The following is an 18,506-nucleotide window of genomic DNA, read 5'->3' on the forward strand; positions in this document are numbered from 1 at the left end:
GTTGCGTGTGCAGGTCTGCTTCACGCCCTTGCTACTGCCCTCATGCTATCGACAGAAGTTAAAGCTACTACACAGTTCCTTAATCACCTCTGGAGAAGGCCATTAAGCCTTATTAATGCAAATTAATAGATGATCTGTATTTTCCAGCTTCTCAGTCCCCTTTGCCTGAACTTACATTATGCAGCAACTTTAAACAATTGATTTTCTAGTCCCCACTTCAGATTGATTTATCGCTTTTTTCTGCTCTGCAAGGATCGGACCAGCCAAGGCCAGAACGAGAGCTGGCCCCGCTCCTCCCTCCCTTCCCTTCCTTTCCCCCTTGCAGAGTGACAGGGCTAGATCCCAACCCAATAAAGATTTGTTTTTAAGAGAAAAAAAAATGGGACTGATTATTTGTTTAAAGACCTGCTGAGACCGCGTGGGGAAGGTGGTGAAATATTTAGTGGCCATCCTGCTTTCTTAGCTGGCTTTTGCAGCCTCCTCTCAGGACTACGATCAATAGACAGGTAGGCTCTGTGAGTAATTAATGCATGTTCCCACACCAGCTCGAGGCACGGCCCCCAGCTGCGCCCCGGTGCATGGGCACTATGCATGCTTCCACTTGGGAGCGGCTGCACCTAGGCAGACCCCAGAGACAGCCCATAGCCTCTCCCCACAGTCATTAAACCCCCCCCTGGCTCCACAGCCCCTTTTAGCTGCGATGCAGCTGGAGGGGAGTGGCTCTGTTGGGTGCAATTAATGCACCTGGGGAGCTGGGAGCAGTAGAAAAGCAGCTCGCCCCGGCCCGCCCCTGCCTTTAGCGACTGCTCGGCCTGGCTGGTGGCTGCTCCCCGGGCACGGCTCTGTAGGCAGGGCGCCCTGTGTCTTTTGTAGCATCCTCACGAGCAAGGCTGCTGCAGCCCTGCAGAGAAGAAAGAGCAACAGGCCTGATGCTGGCACAGAGCAGCAAGGTCCCTGTGCAGCGTATTAACATATCATGTCAGGATTTAGAGAGAAGGTCTAGCAGAGAGAGAGTGGATGAGGATGGGGGTGGAAATCCCCTCCAGCTGCAGCCACCGCGGGCAGGGAATTATGTAGCAGGGGGTGCTTTGCTTTTCTCCGTCTTGCAGCCTCGGCTTTTAGCTCCCCCCACCTCTTCTCTCTTTAATTAACATTTTAGGGAAAAGCCTATTCAAGGGGGCAGTGGTTGGAAATAATCTCTTTATTCTAAAATGGCAGTCTGGGCTCAGGCCAAGTAATTAGGGTCCAAACTGGAAATGAAATGTCTTGAGCTAAGAATTTAAATGAATTAGCTGCATCCATCACTGAGCATTGAGGAACACGCGTAATCAAAAAGCCAGGTCTAATCCTGGCTCCGCACATCCTGCTTAATTGCACCGGGGTTTGAGGGCAAACAAAGATCCGAGGAAGGGCAGGGTGCAGCCGGGATCGCTGGGATTTCCTTCAGTGATTGCACTCACTAGCAATGACTTCCTAATTAGTTTACTCTGATCTAGTTGCAGGTCTCTGGAAATAAGGTTAGGTAGCTTGAACCCTACCTGGAAGATGGAGGCACCTGAGGGAGGGAGGTGCAGCTGCTGGGGTGGATTTGGGCTGCTGGAGCTCGGGGCTGTCTCCAAGCCCTAGGGAGGGAGCCTGACTTGTGCAAGTGCACTCAGCCTGGGAAGAGGTGTCTGTCTGATGGTTTAATTCAGTTTAGCTCTGGCCAGTACTCTGGTTGCACTGGCTGCCGTGCCAGGGCCTGCAGGGTGGCTGGGGGGAGCCCCCCGCTCTCTCAGCTGCACCCCACAAGCTCCGACCTGTGCCCGCCTGCTGGGAGCAGGGCCGGTCTCTCCTGCTCTCTGCATTTCACCCACGCTGCTCCAGAGCTGAGCCTGTGCAGCAGTGTAGCTGCGCGCAACACCCGAACCAAAGCCCTAGCAAAGGAGCAGGCAGGGAGGCTCTGTGCATCTTGCTGGAGACAGCATGTGCAACACACCCCAAAGCACTTCTGAGAGAAGATGGCATTATGGGGACACACAGAGCTAGCGGCAATGCCCTTCTCCCTGGCCTCCCCCAGTGCAGACAGTGAGATGCAAACTCACTCAGCAGCTGAAATAAATCCTCCCAGGTCCCCAGGAGCTGAACTTCCCCAGGTGTAAGCTGCAAAGTGCAGAATTCAGCAGCTAAACAATTGAGGGATCAAGCAAATCTCCCTCCTCTTCCCCAGACCTGCAAGTAGGTCCTCAGGGTACATTGATTAGGAAGTGGTTCCAGCGCTCCTGGATCCCAGTGCTCCCAGCATGTCTGCGCTGGTCGTTCCTGGGGAGCTCAGATCTGAACGCCAGCCCTGCACGGCGCACACCCGGCTGGGCTCGGAGCAGCTGCCCGCAGGGAGAGGCAGCACTGCCACCTTTAACGTCCCTACTGCAAAGCATGGGCTGTAACTCTGTTGCCTCACTTTAATTCCTAGACGACTTTTTAAAGATAAGCAAAGCAGCGTGTTTTTCCTCCGATGCTATTTCAAGAAATGGCCGAATTGTTTCAGAACATGTAAAGACAATATGAGCCTTGGGCAGGCAGGCATGCGGCTGAGAAATTTCAGCTCCAATGCTTGGAGCTTGTAAAGCTGATGGCAGCTGAAGACGGTGTGAAGGGAGGCGAGAGGCAGCTTTAGTAATAAGCATAAGCAATACCATCAAGTTCACCCGTACTTCGAGTATGCTTGGACTTATCCAGCTTTCTCCAGTTATTATTATACATGCACTAATTGTTAGGTGAGAAAATACAGAGACTGCTAGTGACTCTGCTGTTTCTGTCCTCTGCATATGAATACACTGTGCAGCACACTCCTAACTTTTACAAGGCACTTGGGGGCGAGGGTTGGGTGTTTGAAACCCACTGGCAACTTGCCTGGAAAAACATGGGCAGTAAAGAATATAGCAAGAACTGCTACCACTTAAAAACTGCTGGGAAGTTTAGTTGTGGATAATTAGAAAACAGGATCTCCACTGTCATGGTGCATAATAATGAGAGAATTAACAAAACCAAAATGGGATTGGAAAATTTTATCAAACAGTTGTCTTAAGAAACCTAAGTGTCAGTACTGGCAGAAAGCCACGGTCCTGTCTATAAAATTTAGATTGTTACCTGAGCTGTAGATTATTAAAAGCTTCTTTGCAGTGCTAGAAATTGATTTTTGTCACAGCCTGATGTCAGTCGTACAATAGACTAATGGCACAAAATTCACTAGCCTCGTATTGAGTGCCTTGCCCTTCAGTCACTAGGAATTATACCTGCAGCAGACTGTACCAGCCATGGGAACACATCTCAGGCCCTTCTTGCCAATTCCCTGTCCCACGCACTTAATTTTTTTTTTTAATTGGATAGGACCAAACCTGTTGTCAGTCTGGGACTGATGTGTTTTGGGTTTAGGCAGTGTTAGTCTCACGAGGTGCCCCACTTCTGCACGGGAATGAATTCACCTGGACATCTACCCAGGCTGAAATCAGCTCTTACACCCGTGGGAGTCGCCCTCTCCGTACCATGGACCATGTCAGCACTGCAGGATGAGCTGTTGTCTTCCCTCTCTCTCTCTCCACCAGTCGGTGAAATCGGATTTTAGGGGGAAAAATAAATGTAGTTTGTATGCAAAGTCTGGCAAACAAACAGATGCATAACACGGTGCATCCAGGAGACGTGGCAGGCATTGCTGTGCAGGGAAGCAGGCAGAGGAGGGATGCTGGAGGTTGCCGTGCATGGGCAGAAATGACGGGCAGAGGGCGGAGAAGGCTGGCAGGACACCTGCAGCACCGCCGCTTGCGACCCTCCTGAAAAATGCTTGTTGTTCCCTGGACGAGCGGGCAGGAGGAAGAGAGAGATGCATGGAGAGAATAATCAGTGCCTTGTTCACAAATATCCCCCAAGTCTAAACTTCCCTGGGCTCTGAAGAGCAAAAGGAGTAACTTTCATAGCTGATAAAAAATAAAAATAAAATAAAAGTCTCATCTTGTTAGCCTGGTAATTTTGCATGCAAAATTTATTTAACAGTCAAAAATGTTATTGTCATACTTTGAACAACCACATCATTAACTCCCTTATTTGTCTTATTAACATAGTGTTTCATGTCTAAGAGTTTGCCAGTCAACACTAGCAGTGAGTTAGCACGTGGCTTGGAGCACTGACTGAGATGTGAAGTTAAGACACGTGTCTCAGACCTGATTATAAACTGCAGCCAGCAAAACAGAGTGATTTAATGAAGTTTTGATACAGCTCATCAAATACCGAAATGGGAAGTTGCAATATTAATTTAGAAACTCATTATCATTTCAGCTCCACTCATTCTAAAGAGTATTAATAACAGGGGAGCGGGTGGCATTTTGGAAGGATGATGTATTATCCTAAAGGCAAAAGTATCCTTCAAAATTACATTTCATTTGACACTTAAACGTCGAACACATTCTTATTATGGCCGTGATCGATTTTTTTTGCCGTGTTGTCCATGCTGAGTGCAACAACTCAGACGACATCCCCCTCCTTGCACAAAAGCTGCTGCAGGGCATGGGCAGAAGCACCGGGATTCACCGGCTCCCATTGGAAAGCATTTGTTATCAAGGCCAAGATGGTTTTTGGAATAAGCGGTTTCACTCTCACTAACTCCTCTATGCCTGACAACATGGTCCGGACTCCAGAGGAATCGCTCTGGATGCATCTTTGAGTCACTTAATATTTCCCATTAGGCATAGAGCTATCGGTCCCCGCACCCAGACAGTCCTATTCGTCTTCACACCGCAGTCAATGCACCGAGGGGGGAGCCCTGATTGTAGTCAGCATCCTTTCCAGACCGGCCAAGATCCTGGCATCTTAATTAAGACTGATGATACGCGAGGCAGAGAGAACACCGCTTGGTTTGTCTGCTCCCAGGTGCAGCTTCATGGAAATTACCATTTGACTTGAGAACTGAGCAGATTTGGCACGAGAGTTACTCAGAGATCGCGGGAGACCTCGTCCTTGTGCGAAGCCGCGTTTCTGACGGGTGGAGAATTCCTCTGAGGGTGCAAGTGCTAAATTTCGGCTCTGAAAAGGACTTGGTAGCAGTCGGCGCCGAGGTGCACATTGCCACCCTCCGCAGTGAAGTGTCTGGGGCAGGGCTCCCCTCCCGCGGCCAGACGGGGAGGTGGGGATGGACAGATCAGGAAATGCCCTTTCCTCGGAGGGGCCTGCACGGTTGAGACAGGCTGGTCTCCCAGCACAGCTGAAGCACTTGCCCTTTACCGCTGGGTTGACTGGGGGTGGGAGGTGCAGGGGGTCCAGGCTCAAATGTGCTCTTCTGAATCTGTAGCGAGATGCTTTTAACACCTTGTCGCCCACCCCGAGTCCTGCCGGAAAGGCACGTTGCAGGGTTATCGCATTCATGAGAAACCTTTGGTGAATGCTTGCACAATTCTCCCAGGAGGGATCTGAGCTCTTCAGGAACAGGAGGGACGGTGTGCAAGGCAGTGCTGGCCTTCCTCGTGCTCCAGCTCGCTCCCTGCTGCTCTGGATTCGAGCACCCCCTTGGCCAGGCCCGGGACCGCATCGGGGCACAGCTGGGCTGGGGGAACCCCGGGGTTTTACTTGGTCGAGGACAAGGGTAACCAGCGGCTGAGTAACAGGGGAGGGAGGCAGAGATGAAGGCAGCCATCAGGCGGGTTGTCATCTGGGTCCCACCGGGGACCGTCCACCTCCTTTACAGCCCCTCGTGCAGCCTGTGTAGTGGGTGCAAAGGACCCTGGCCTGGCGCGGTGTGCACGCGCAGCCAGACCGGCCCACCTGCGCTCTGCTGCGAGGGAAAGGACGCGGCCCGCTCTGCCGTCTCCCGGCGGCTGCAGCCCGCAGGACGCGCTCCTGCTCCATGCTGGCAGGCTGCACGGGCGCATCGGTTTGCGGGGTGAGCAGTGTCCGGCAAGCTGCTGTAGCAGGTGCCCAGAGCAAAACTGCCTTTTGTTTCCAGCTTATATGTGGGTGGCACCCTGAAAACCTTCATGCACGTTCACTCTGTCTTTGAGTTTAGTCTAATGCTTCTCCCGTGATCTGCAATAAGCCCCTTGCCCACGCCTCCCCGGGCATTGGCAGGCTCCCCGCGACCGCAGTCGCTCCATCTGCGGCGGCGTCCATCATCCGCTGACACCAACAGCAGCGCGTCCTCGGCTGGCATCTCCAGCCCGTCGGCTCTGTCAGTCCCAGAAAGGTTTACAGCGCCTGTTCCTTCGTCCATCAAAACCGGGCTGCTGGGCAGAGCCCGGTGATGGATAGATGCTGCTATGCTCGCAAGGGGAACTGAATTTATTTCGGCTGCGAGTGGACAGCTGTGCGGCTGGCTGTCTCCTCTGCCAGCTCCACGCGCAGTGCAGGGAGCTGCACGTTTTCTGGGCAAATGCAAAGAATGGCACTTCATCCGACTGGACGAGACCAGCAGAGCCCCAACCTCGAGGGCAGGGACGGCCCTTTATTGCAACCAAAACGGTGCAGCTGCCACAAGCGATTGCTGCCTGGCCGCTGTTTGAGGTCCCAGCCAGTGCCAGCTCTCCAGCCCCGCTGCTGGGTGCAGGGCCCTCTGCCCCGGGCACCCCTGCAATGCAGCCACTAGCACCGGGTCCCCTGTCCCTGGAGAGGGCAGGACGCCCACGCTTCCTCCCTCCTCCCCGTGACGGAGAGAGAGGAATAACGAGGCCATATTTTACTCCTAGATTCTGCCACTGCCGAACTCGTCAAAACGTAGTCCCCGAATTTATGAGGCTGGCAGCGGACTTCCATGGCAAGGCAGGTAATTAATCATTCAGTTTAACAATGAGGAAAGTTTCATCGGTCTGATTAGCACCAGGTGAAGTAATTATCACAATTAATCAGGTGCAGAAGGGGTGGAGGCTGAATTCAGGCAGAAAAACTTCTTGTTTTGGAAAGCAACCGTCTCCTGCTCCCGTGTTTGAAAATATCCCTCTCTTTATTTCCTCTCACGTCACTTGTCCTGGGGCCGCGCTCTGCGGGCGCTTGGACGTGGGCTGGTGCCAGCGCTCGCTGCCAGCCCCTCTCCCCAGCCGGGCAGGGGTCCGCGCCTCCGCTCCGCTCCTCTCCCCCCCAGAAGAAGTGGGATTCACGGGCGTCTTGCTCTCAAGTCCATGGCTGCATTTGGCTGCGTGGGGGAGGGAAAGTAGCTGTTCCCGCAGTGCCTGACTTTCTCCATGGTTATACTGGTTTGTCACCTGGCATTTTACTTTAACCAGCAGCATTTAATGTTGCAGGACTCTTCTTGCCCCCCACTGGGCCCGGGTGCACTTCTCGCAATGCAAAGCTCAGATCGGACCACGGTTCCTCCGCGAACGGTCTGGCCTCCTGACATCGGCATTCACGTCTGCGACCGTCGCCCACCATCGCAGGGAGGGCTCATCTTATTAAGTGATTTTACGTTTGTGCTGCCAGAAAAAATGAGCTCTCTGTCTCCAATGGCAGGGAAATTCTGTAATTGGGCTGAGAGGTTTATGGGCCCGAAGTAATGAAGATGCAAACGCTTGCATCACAGTGAGACGAGCAACAAGGCAGGAGGAAAGCGGGTGCGATAACGGATAGCAACGATCAGAGGAGGAAATATCCAGCTGGTGAGATCACAAAGGAAAACAATATTTTTTCTATGAAATCTATGAAATATCTGCAATCTGGAGGGCAATAAAATCAGCATTATTCTTGGATCGAGAATGCAAATGCTCAGAGAAATGAATCTATACCCTCTACAGCGTGAGGAGCGGAGCTGCTTCCCTTGTCTTCGCCGGCGGTGAAGGCGCCGCGTTCTTCCTCCCTCTGCCCCGCAGCCCGGCAGGACCGCTGTAAAACCTCCTACGACTCGGGGTACGGCGCGCCTGAAAACTTGGCCGTGAGCTCATGAAAATGTCACTCTCGATGACCGACTGCTGCTCCACTCGACCCCTCGTACCAGCTTCCCGTTGCATCGCATGGGCCAGGAAAACTCGCCTTGCTGATGCATTTTCCATACGGATCATTTTGTAGTTATGTTTCTGAACGGCCCCGGACAGCCGAGCGCACCCCCTTGCTCCGACGGCAGGCTGTCATGTCAGTCCTGATGAAATAGCTCCACCGCCAATCCTGGAGCTTTCCACCTCTGGAGTTCATCTTCTATCTCCACGTTGCATACATGGTTTTTAAATTGCAGCTTAAGGCTCATTTCTATATCCAAGATAGAGTCGCTTTTCAGCTTTTCGTGGCTTTAGTTCATTGTATTATAATTGGATAGCCTTAGGGGAATTACTGTCAGAGATGATAGTCTTCTAGGTACTTTTTTGTATCTGTTGGGAAATGCCATGTAGTATTTCAGCTGTGCAAGTATTTAACACGCTTCAGTGTGTTGCGTTTCCTTTAAAAGTGTACACACATGTGCACGCGTGCACGCGCATGCTTCTGAGTCACTAGGCAATGCCAAGCAAGCCGCCTCGTGCCGGAGAGCGGGACTAGCATCTTTTAGATAACATTATCTTGACCCTCTCCTATCCTAGATCCTTTCTAAAGTCTTTTTTCTGGCGGGGAGAGGAGGAGATGGGATTGCTGCAGGCGCGTTGGGGGACGGGACGGCGCTGCAGGCCCGTCCGACCAGCGAAGGACAGATGATGTCCTGCTCGGCGATGGGGCTCCTGCCGCGCTGAGCCGCGGTGCATCCGGCGCCGCCTCGGCTTATTCACGGTCTCGTTGAATGCCTCTCCCGCTGCCCGGCCGCCCACCCTCTTCCAAATGGAGCCCGCAAGAGCCGCGTGAATGGCTTTATTGCGCCGCAGTTTCAATGCACTTCTTTACTGAAATGGTGCATTTCCATCTTAGGAAATGAATGGGCCATTATTCTTGCGCTGATTTAAAGGCCAAGATGAGAGCTGTGTAATTTCGCGAACCCTCAGGACTACAGTTGCTTTTGCCAGGAGCCAGGCTATTTCATTGCTTCCCGCATCAACACTGCCATCCTGAACGGAGAGGCTAAAGGCAAATTATCTGCACAGAGGAAGAAAACAACCTGTGCGCGCTCCCTCGGGCATTATTACTATTGTTGGTGTTATTACTGGCATTTTCAGTGCAGAGGCGCCAGCTGTGAGTTGACCCCACTGCCCAAGCTGCTTTACAAACCCGGAGCTGGAGCTGGCCCCTGCCCTTATGTGGCAGCAACGTGAAGGGATGGACAAAGGCTCGGAGAAAAGGTGTGCAGCAGCGTCGTCCCCGCTCACCAAGGGAGGAGCGAAGGCCCAGAGCGTCCGTGAGTTATCCCAAAGTCTCACGGGGCAGCGTGACCCCGCAGCCCAGGCAGGCAGTGCCCCAGTGACCGCAGAGCCCTCGCCAGCCGGTCCATTCGCACTGGAAGGGCAAATGGAAATAAATACCTCTGGATCCCGTGTAGGCAGCATCCTGTTTGTGATCGTGAAGCCCACAAAGGGAATCTGTGTTCTCGAAGTTGAAGCCAGACATTAATTTTTTGCAGTTTGCAGACCTAGCAGATCCGGAAGCTTTCAAAGGTTAACGCCTGCATCGCCTCGGCTCCCAATCTGCTGGGACTTGCTACGTGAAATGGTGGAAGTGGTGTCTGATGAGGAAATGCCCTTTGCAAAAGGTTAAGACGGCTGCCAGTTGATCATGCAGCTTTGAGAGAGAGGGGAAAAGGGCCGGGGGGAAATCAGCTGCAGGGAGGTTTGCTTGCACTGATTAGCAGGAGCTCAGCTTTCTTGCGTCAGCCAAAGCGGTACAGAGAGGCACGTGCAGAATCGGGATGAGCCTCGGCACTTGGTTCTGGGGGCCTGGCCTCCGGGTCCAGCCCGAGCAGCCGGCACCGTTGCACGACGTCCCTGGTCTTGCCGTAGGTCAGTGCTACACGCTCTGTGGGACGGAGCAGGCTGACCAGGGCCACGCGCAGAAGCCAGCAGCTGTCAGTGCTTCCCTGGACTCCGGTTCAGATGCTGGTAAACAGGATCCAAAACGCTTGTCGCCACCCAGGAGTGACGCTTCCAGCGTGCACGGTTTTTTCCTGCGACAAACCTCTCCCTTTGCTTCGGCCTGCGACGTTAGTGCTGTCCCCAGCCCGAGGAGGGGAAACGGGGCACTATCCTCAACTGGATTTTGGGGAGGGAAGTGGAGGTGGAAGTGGTTTTCAAACAGTACTCTGAACCCTGTCCTGCAGATCGGCCGTTCCTTGCTGTAGGTCAGCAATACTGGACAAAGTTCAACGACGTGCATCCATCAACCTTTCTGTGTGTGCCCGTGTGCCTTTCCCCGTGGGCACGCTGACGGGAGGTAGGGCGCTTCCCTAGTCGTGGGCAGCTTGCTTGCTTTGCTAGAAACTGAGACCCGGCTTTACCTCGGAGCCAGCCCTCCAGACCCTTCCCGGACCCTTCCTGGCTAAGCGTTGTACACGCACGATAACATTTCCACTTGACATTTTAGCAGCAACTCCTCTTCCTGCCTTTGCCCCCAAGATATAAAAATATCAGGATTCCTGTTGTGAAACTGTCTCCCTCGCCTTCGAAAATCGGCTTTAGAAATGGTAAAAACATTCTCCTTTCCTTGGGCCAAGCCTGATTGCACCATGTTCACAGCATGGTGCAATATTTCAGCCGAAACAGATGGGTTAGATGCTTTCTTCGTGTTTAAAATATCTCTCCAAAACTAGGAGGGGAAGGTTGGGGGTGAATTGTAGTCATGGCCGGTAGAAACCCTGCGATTGCTTCGTGCCGACAGAGGGAAGAGTGACGTGGGAGGGAGAGATGATGGAGCCGTGTTTCCTCGAGTTACTGGGCTGAGGCTTGGCAGGCAAAGCCTGTGGGTCGCATCTGATCTGGGAAGCGCGAGGACTTCATCCATCAGCATCATGGCTGAGATGCACCCGGCCTGCGTGCACGTCACGGCCCATTTCGAACCCTCCCAATAGGCCTTTCAGCCTGGTCTGCTCTGCTGCGCCGGGCTGGATGTTGCAGGGGAAGAAGATGGGATGTATAAGTTGTGATCTCTGGTGTTCACAAGGGTTATTTCCACTGCCCATTTATTTATCAGAGGGACTGTTTACCTCGAGAACAGTTGCACTACTGTCATCCCCGAGTCCCAATATGATGTCGAGCCGCCGAGAGATGGCTTGAAAAACTATGATTTTGTGGTTGCTGAAAAAATAGTGCAGTTTAGATCAGATTTCTTTTTCTTTTTCTTAGTGGTTCCTGAGCTGCTCACTGCATCCGTGGGGGCTGGGAACTCGCTTTATTTTTGAAAGACAGCTGAGATTGTCAAAGCATCAGGTGACTCCAAGCAGGGGACAGACGGGGAAAATACAAATATTGAAAAGAATCGTGATAAAACCGCAAAAGCCAGGAACTTTGCAATAAATAAAACGATGAGCTGAGCGGTGTGCTGAGTGTATTCAGTGACTTGGCCAGACCTTTTTGCAATGGAAAACCCTGAAGGATCCTTGCATAAAGCTTGCGTTGGGAGGCAGCATTCGTGCAACGTTTTTTCAGCTCCATTAAATAGCACAGCTGCCCAAGCAGCTAAATGGATGAGGCTAATGAACATGTGCAGGAGATGATGGTTCAGGAACTAAATTGCCTAGGAGCAAGCAAAACAGAATTAGGCAGGGAAGGAACCTGATTGTTTTTCAAGTGATAAGAGATTGGCATGAATTATGGGAGGCATTAGAAATTTGGAAAATATGTGGTTTTAAATGGATGCATTTGTTTCAATTAAGCAAACATGGAGGATGAAAACAGCGGCTCGATAATAGCATATAGTTTCCTTATCAGACTCAGTTGGGATATTGGAGTCAAATTTATACGTGGGGGCGTGGTGGGGAAGGCAATGGTGCGTCTTTCGGGGGGAACAATCCCCTGCAAAGAATCGGAGTGGTGTAGACGATCACAGGCCTTACCAAAGCCAGGGAGGTGGAGAGCCACGATGTTACCCAGTCCTGGACAGGGCATTGGCACTTCCTAAAGCAGGTCCAGAGGAGCAGAGCACGGGGATGTCTCCTCTGGCCGCCACAAACCAGCAGCGGTGGATGCCAGCGGGAGTCTGCGAGGGCCCAGGCACGCGCCTTTCCTATTTGCTTCCTCCAAGTCCTTTCCTCCTTGCCACCGTCGGGCGGCATGGGCTGCTGGGCTGACCCTGCCGGGTGCGGCTTTCTTCTTGTGATTTGTGCAATTTTGCTTAGATTTCAGCCCAGGGAGTTGTACAAACTGCAGCGCACAGAGCCCTCCCCTCTGACGACTGTATTGTTGGGGTGCTCGTAACCCCAAGGTTATAGCGGGCAGTAATACAGTCATAGGAAGGAAGGAAGTTGAGGTTGGATATTAGGAAAAACCCTCACTAAGGTGGCGGTGAAGCACTGGGCCAGGCTCCCCAGGGCGGTGGTGCAGTCTCCATCCTTGGAGGTGTTGAAGACCCGGGTGGACAAAGCCTTGGCTGGGATGATGTAGTTGGGGCTGGTCCTGCTTGGAGCAGGGGTCGGACTAGATGTGACCTCCTGAGGTCCTTCCCACCCTCATTTCCTGTGATTTTCTATGATTACATGTAGGGATGGAAAAGCACCCAAACCCCAAGGTTATAGTGGGCAGTAATACAGTAATATCCATAGCCATTATGAAGTTCACCATTGAACTTCCTCAGATTTATTGGGTTTCTGATACAGATCCAGATAAAAAAAAAAGAGACCGAAAAGCCTGTGTGATTGCTCACTCAAGTGGGGTGAATGAATTCATATACCGTTATCTCTGGGTTGCTAGAGAACAACGCTCTGTGGCCACAGAAAATGCAGAAAGCAATATGGTTATTGCCCCCAAAACACATCTGTAACAGAAGAAATACTCATAGCTAGATCTAATAAAACAATAGTATACTGGTGAAAAATTGCAACATTTTGAACCTGGTTTATTTTTTCTCATGATGCTCAAAACAGATTGATTCCTACTTTTTTGCAAAATGTTCTGTGATAGTTTTTACCAACATTGTAGTGAAAAATGTTGTTATGATGCTTTTCAGCTTGATTGTCATCATATTTTTTAACTGAAACCATCGCCTCCTACTCAGGAGTGAGTTTTGGTAAATGAAACATTTCTAGGATGATTATGAAAACTATTTCAATGAAAAGGTTTCTACTTACCATCTTCGTCTTAAAAACTGCTGGGTTCTGGTTGGGAAGCTGAAGGAGCCGGGAGACCCCGAGACACCTGATGCTTGAGACTACATCATCCCGGTAGGATACGATCTCTCCAGCTTCCTTGGTTGGGTGACCCCCCTTGTGCACACCCCCAGCAGAACTGAGCGTTGCACGCTCTGGGCCCTCGGCCTTTCGTGTGTCCCCGTCTCTGTTTAACACAGCCGTTTCTGTGATGGTTCCCATCACGTCCCATTTAGGCCTTGGGATAACTATGGTATTGATTGAACAGGAAATTCATTGGGGGGGAGGGGATAAACTCGTAGAAGATACAATATTTTAAATAATTGGCAATTTTTTTGTGTGTGTGAGAACATGAGAAATACAGAGCGCTCAATTCCTCGCGGACCGCGGCGGCGGGAGCAGATGAATTCTTATGAAACACAGATTCTATTTTCATGCAAATATCCCTCCGTAATAAAATGCCCAGGGAATAAAAACGACAGGAAAATATACGATGTACAAGCAGAATTGTTTCCAAAGCAGTGAATTTTCCAGGAGGCCTCAGCCGCTCGTTATGTCGCGGGCCATGTTAGCAGCGACGTGAGAAGCGAGTTGGGATGCCTTGCTAACGCGGGCAGCGGGAGGGAGGAACGAGCGGTGCTTGACGGGGGTTTTGCCACGCTCTCTGCACGGAGCCGCCCTCTGATCCCGCGGACGGTCGTGTGGCAAAGGAGAGGCCGCTGCTGGCTCGCAGGAGCCGGCTTGGGCCCAGGTGGCTGCGGGCGAGGAAGCGAGAGGACTGGACGTGCGGCGAGCTCTGCTCCAGGGTCCGTCCTGCGTCATGGGGGGGACATCTGCCTGCCGGGACCTAGTACCTCTCCCCCCGTCTCTCTCTCTCTACAGCGGGGTTTGAACCCAGGCTATGCTTTCTTGCTTTTATTTATGCATGCATGCATGCATGCATGCACTGTGCGTGTCTTGAGGCCTGTTCAGCACCTGGCGCTCGGGCAAGCTGGTAATGTCAGGAGAGGCGCTCGAGCCCACGTGCTCTCCCGAGGTGGGTGTCCAGACAGGCTAGCAGCAGAGCCCTGTCTCGTGACCCTGTAGCCTCCGATTAGCCAAGTCTACGGGCTCTGGAGGATCTGGCGGACCCTGGATGAACATGCCTGTCTCTGTCATCACACATGGCCGAATCGCCGAATCTTTTCCGAATCGATTCGGAAAGCCTAAAGCTTCCAGCGATTCGATTTGGATTTGTAGATTTGGCCTCTGAATCATCCAAATCATCTCCGAATCCGAATCGTGGTCCGAAGCTTTGCACAGCCCTATTGTCCACCCTTACACCTTACCAGGTCCTTGGCTTGTGTCTGATCCTAGCGTGCTCGGTGAGCTCCCGGGCAGGGCAGGGCAGGGCAGACGCCTCCCTTCACTCACTGCTACCCATTGACCTGACCTTCCTACAGCAGAAGCGAGGAGCGATAACCCCGGCCGGCGCCCGGGTGCTTGGTGTGCTGTAGGTTGAGGTATCGGGAGTGCCAGAGACGGATCTCGGGTACCTTAGCTCAAACTTTGTGTTCATCACCTCTGCTCACTTGCCGAAGCTCGGATTCAGCTATGGTTAGAGACGGAGCCTCAGAGACAAGCTGCTCTGCTGTTGGGATCAGACAGGAGGCAATGGGATGTTAGTGCAGGCTTGGACTCCCATCCGCAGTCGCTGGCGGAAGAGCCTGCGTGTCCCGCCACGCTCCTCAGATGCATCCTGGTGTGTTTTGTGGAGCAAAGAGTCCCCCCTTCTTTAAGGCAAGCTAATGCAAACGTGCCTGCAGAAGATGCAACTTTACTTTGCGGATATTATTAGAGCTCAGCGATCTTCTCAGCTTCTGGTTTTGAGAAAAAATGCCCTCAAAATTTTTAGGATGATCTAGAGCAAGCTGTTAGCTTCTCTATAGGCAGCTGATAAATTACTGGAATATGGAACATCCCCTGCTGCCTGGGCTAATGATTGCTTTCCAAATAGCATATGTATTCTGGAGGGTTGGAGGCAGACATAGCACTGCTGGAGAAAGGGAATAATCACAGCAAACTAAATCTTAAAAAGTGCTGTGGGTATATATCATTTTTATTGTAAGGAAGATTAATAGACCCCGCGGTGTTTTGGCTGGTTTGGGTGGAAGGGACTGTTTAAGGCGCTAGTTTATTTCAAACTGTTACAATAATCTGGGGCTAATAAAATTCCAGTTGATTGGGTTTCTTGAACTCCAGTGATTTCTGATGGGTTAAGAGTTCACTCGTCCCAATGTCTCGTGCCATCGCCTAGATGGGACCAGGGCCAGGGCTGTCAGGTTTTGCTACTCCTGCAGCACAAGGAGACGTTGCTTCTTGACCTGGCTCCCAAAAGTGGCAGTGCAATATTAATAACTGCATTCAGCTTCTTGTCTCTTCCATCAAGAATCGTCCTGGCTTGAACTGGACAGCAACGAGGGTCAGGTCAGCCATCCTTTTGCAAATCGGCTGCTAGCTTATGCTCAAAGAATGTAAGTTTTACATAAAAAAGAAGGAAAAACAATTTCTAACGCACATATGGCCTACACAGAGCTGGAAGAACATTGTTTTGCACATTTTTTTATCATCAGCACTTAAATATTCCATGGCTTCATGGTGATTATGTTGAATCGCAATTTGATTGATTTTGCACTAAGTTGTTCATTTGGGGGGAGGGGGGAAATGAAAAAGAAATCCAGATCACACATTTTGTTTCGACATTTCTGAAATGAAACATGTTTTTTCAGTTGGAAACAACTTTTCCTGAAGAAAGTTCCTTCACTTTTCTTACAAAGAAGTAAAAAAGTTTCTTTTAGTCAAAACAAAGTGTTCTGTTCAACTTGAAACGAAACGCGCAGAATTGCCAACAAACCCCACGGTCCAGCGGCCAAGACCTAGGTCTTGCTTGTATTCGTGGGACCAGCTATTCCTGGATAACTAGAGATGCTCAGTCATTAGCCTTGAAGTGAAAGCCTTGCACGCTGCCTTCTAACATTAGCATAATCTAATCCTAAATGATACTCACTTTTCTCCCAATGCATTGTTTTTTTGTCATATGTGAACCAAGAAGCATCTAAAAATGGACAAAAAGTATATTTGTGACCATTGCATAACTTGACAGGATGAGCTGGAGTTGCTTGGTTTTCCCAGATCATTTCCTTCCGCTCTAGGAGATTTGAGCCAGAAAAGAGAGTTTTTCAGGGAGTCGGGAGCACGCGCTACCGCCAGAATTCACAGTGAATGTCCCGACATAACCTCATCCCCATCGTGCCTGCGTGTGCAGACGTGTACAGATATCAGTTTGAGGCTTGCAATGCAGGGAGAAAACATAAACTTACCTTTTTCAATAGTGTTAAGTCAGTCTATCCCATTAATCTATTTTTGAACCTGAATATTGCATAAAGAGTGCATTATCTCAGAGGAAGAAGCAACCCAGTAATGTATTCTGACCATAATGTAGTCTCATTCACTATGCAAAATGCAGTGTGTCGGAGACGCAAGAAATCAGGCAGACTTATTTAATACTGGGTTTGAAAAACAACTGAATCAGATGGATAAATTATCCATACATTTTTAAACCTGCCACTGGCTTATGTTAATTTTTTCTTTATTTATTTTTAAGGATGTGTTTGGTAAGATTATTCTGTTCTAAATGAAAAGGCCTTTCGGGCGGTGCTCAGAGCTAATATTACATTTCTCTGGAAGGCTTCAGGAAGCAGTCTCATCTATTTAACGCTGGCTGCTAATCAGCGAGGATGCTGTACTCTTGACCCCCTGCCAAACAAATCTCTATTACTCAATTAGCAGTGGAATCAGTGCTCTAACCATGAGCGCGCCCAGAATTAAGTCAGCTCATCATTTGGAAAGGGAAGGGTGGAAATTTGCATTCTGAGGCATTGTTCCCAACATTTTGCAGCATTTATAATCTCTGGGAAAAAATGCTATCATGGTAGAGGAAGTCTCAGACCCCAATTTGATCTTTCTCTCTCTTTCTTTCTCTCTCGCTCTCTCTCATTAAACTTCAAATGAATGCTGCCTACAGTGACTTGCAAACTTCAACTTTGCCCTTTCCTGGGCACATTTAGAATATCAACCACGACATGCATGAGACTCTGAGCGCTGTTTGTGGTCAGGGGAAGCTCTGGGAAGGGTGGTGTTTAATCGCTGAGCAGGCCTGGGGCACTGGGTCAGCCGTGCTGTAACTTGGCTTTAGGAAATTTAATAGCCCGGAGCCACTTCTTGGCTCTTGAGTTGTCTCTTTCCCGGCTGTTCCTTTTGCAAGGGGTGCGGTGCAGTCCCCGCCGCGGCTGCAAGGGTTTCCAGGATCTGTCTGACCCGCCAGCGGTTTCAAAGGGGAGCAGAGCGTGTCCAGCTGGGTGGCCAAAGGGCTTGTTGGCAGCTTCCCATGGAAATGAAGATGTCCCCGGCCTTGGAGAATGAAGCAGAACTGAAGTCGTTTCTGAGGCAGTTTAAATGAAAAGTGGAAATGCTAATTCAGAGTTGCCTTTGAGGTCAGGGACCGCTTTTCCGTTGCACGTGGTTTAAATTGCACCCTCGTCTTTCACCGGAGCGCGTGTGTGCGTGAGAGAGAGAGAGATGTCTGTCTGTCTGTCTGTCACCTCTGCAGGGACGATGGTGCCAAGTGCTGCCTTGCAGCTCGTTCGGGCGCTGTGCTTCGCCAAGGGTCCGGCCTGGCCTGGCCTGCATCTATACGCCAGCCCGGTCTCCGGCCCAGGCATTCGCTGATCCCAGCCTCCCAGGTCCAGCGAGACGCGCCCCGTTGTGCACAGCCGCTCGGTCCTTGCATCAGCTGATGGATTTTGAATGCAAACGCTTCGTGCCATCGGGCTGCGTGCCCTGTCCCTCTTCCTCCCTCTGCCTCCCTAAGCACGCTCACCTCCGAACGTATCACTAGATCTATTCAAATGTTTGCAGCTGCTTCAGTGCTGGATGTCCCTGGGTTTTGGGCAACACCACATCCACATGGAGTGGAAAACCTCAACCGTCTGCCCCCGTCTGCTCTCACGACTTATACAGGGAACACCGGCTTGTGGCCGCGTCCTCACCGAGTGTGCTATGGGTGTGCAACTGCCGTGGACGTGTGTCCGCTGCTCCGTGCTCTGCTCCCACTCCGCAGTTTCCACTGGCTCTGTAAATCCCACGCCAGCCCCGGTCCACGCGGGCCTCCGTCCCCCGCAGCAGTGCGACTCCCGTGCGCTGGAAAATGGGGCTGTTCCTTTTCGAGAGGGGCCTGCAGCACAGCCAAATCGCACGGGAAACGGGACTGCTCGGAGGGGCGGAGAAGCGGGACCTTTTGCAAACACCG

The sequence above is a fragment of the Alligator mississippiensis genome, chromosome 6, assembly GCF_030867095.1.
Source record: "Alligator mississippiensis isolate rAllMis1 chromosome 6, rAllMis1, whole genome shotgun sequence".
Lineage (NCBI taxonomy): Eukaryota > Metazoa > Chordata > Crocodylia > Alligatoridae > Alligator > Alligator mississippiensis.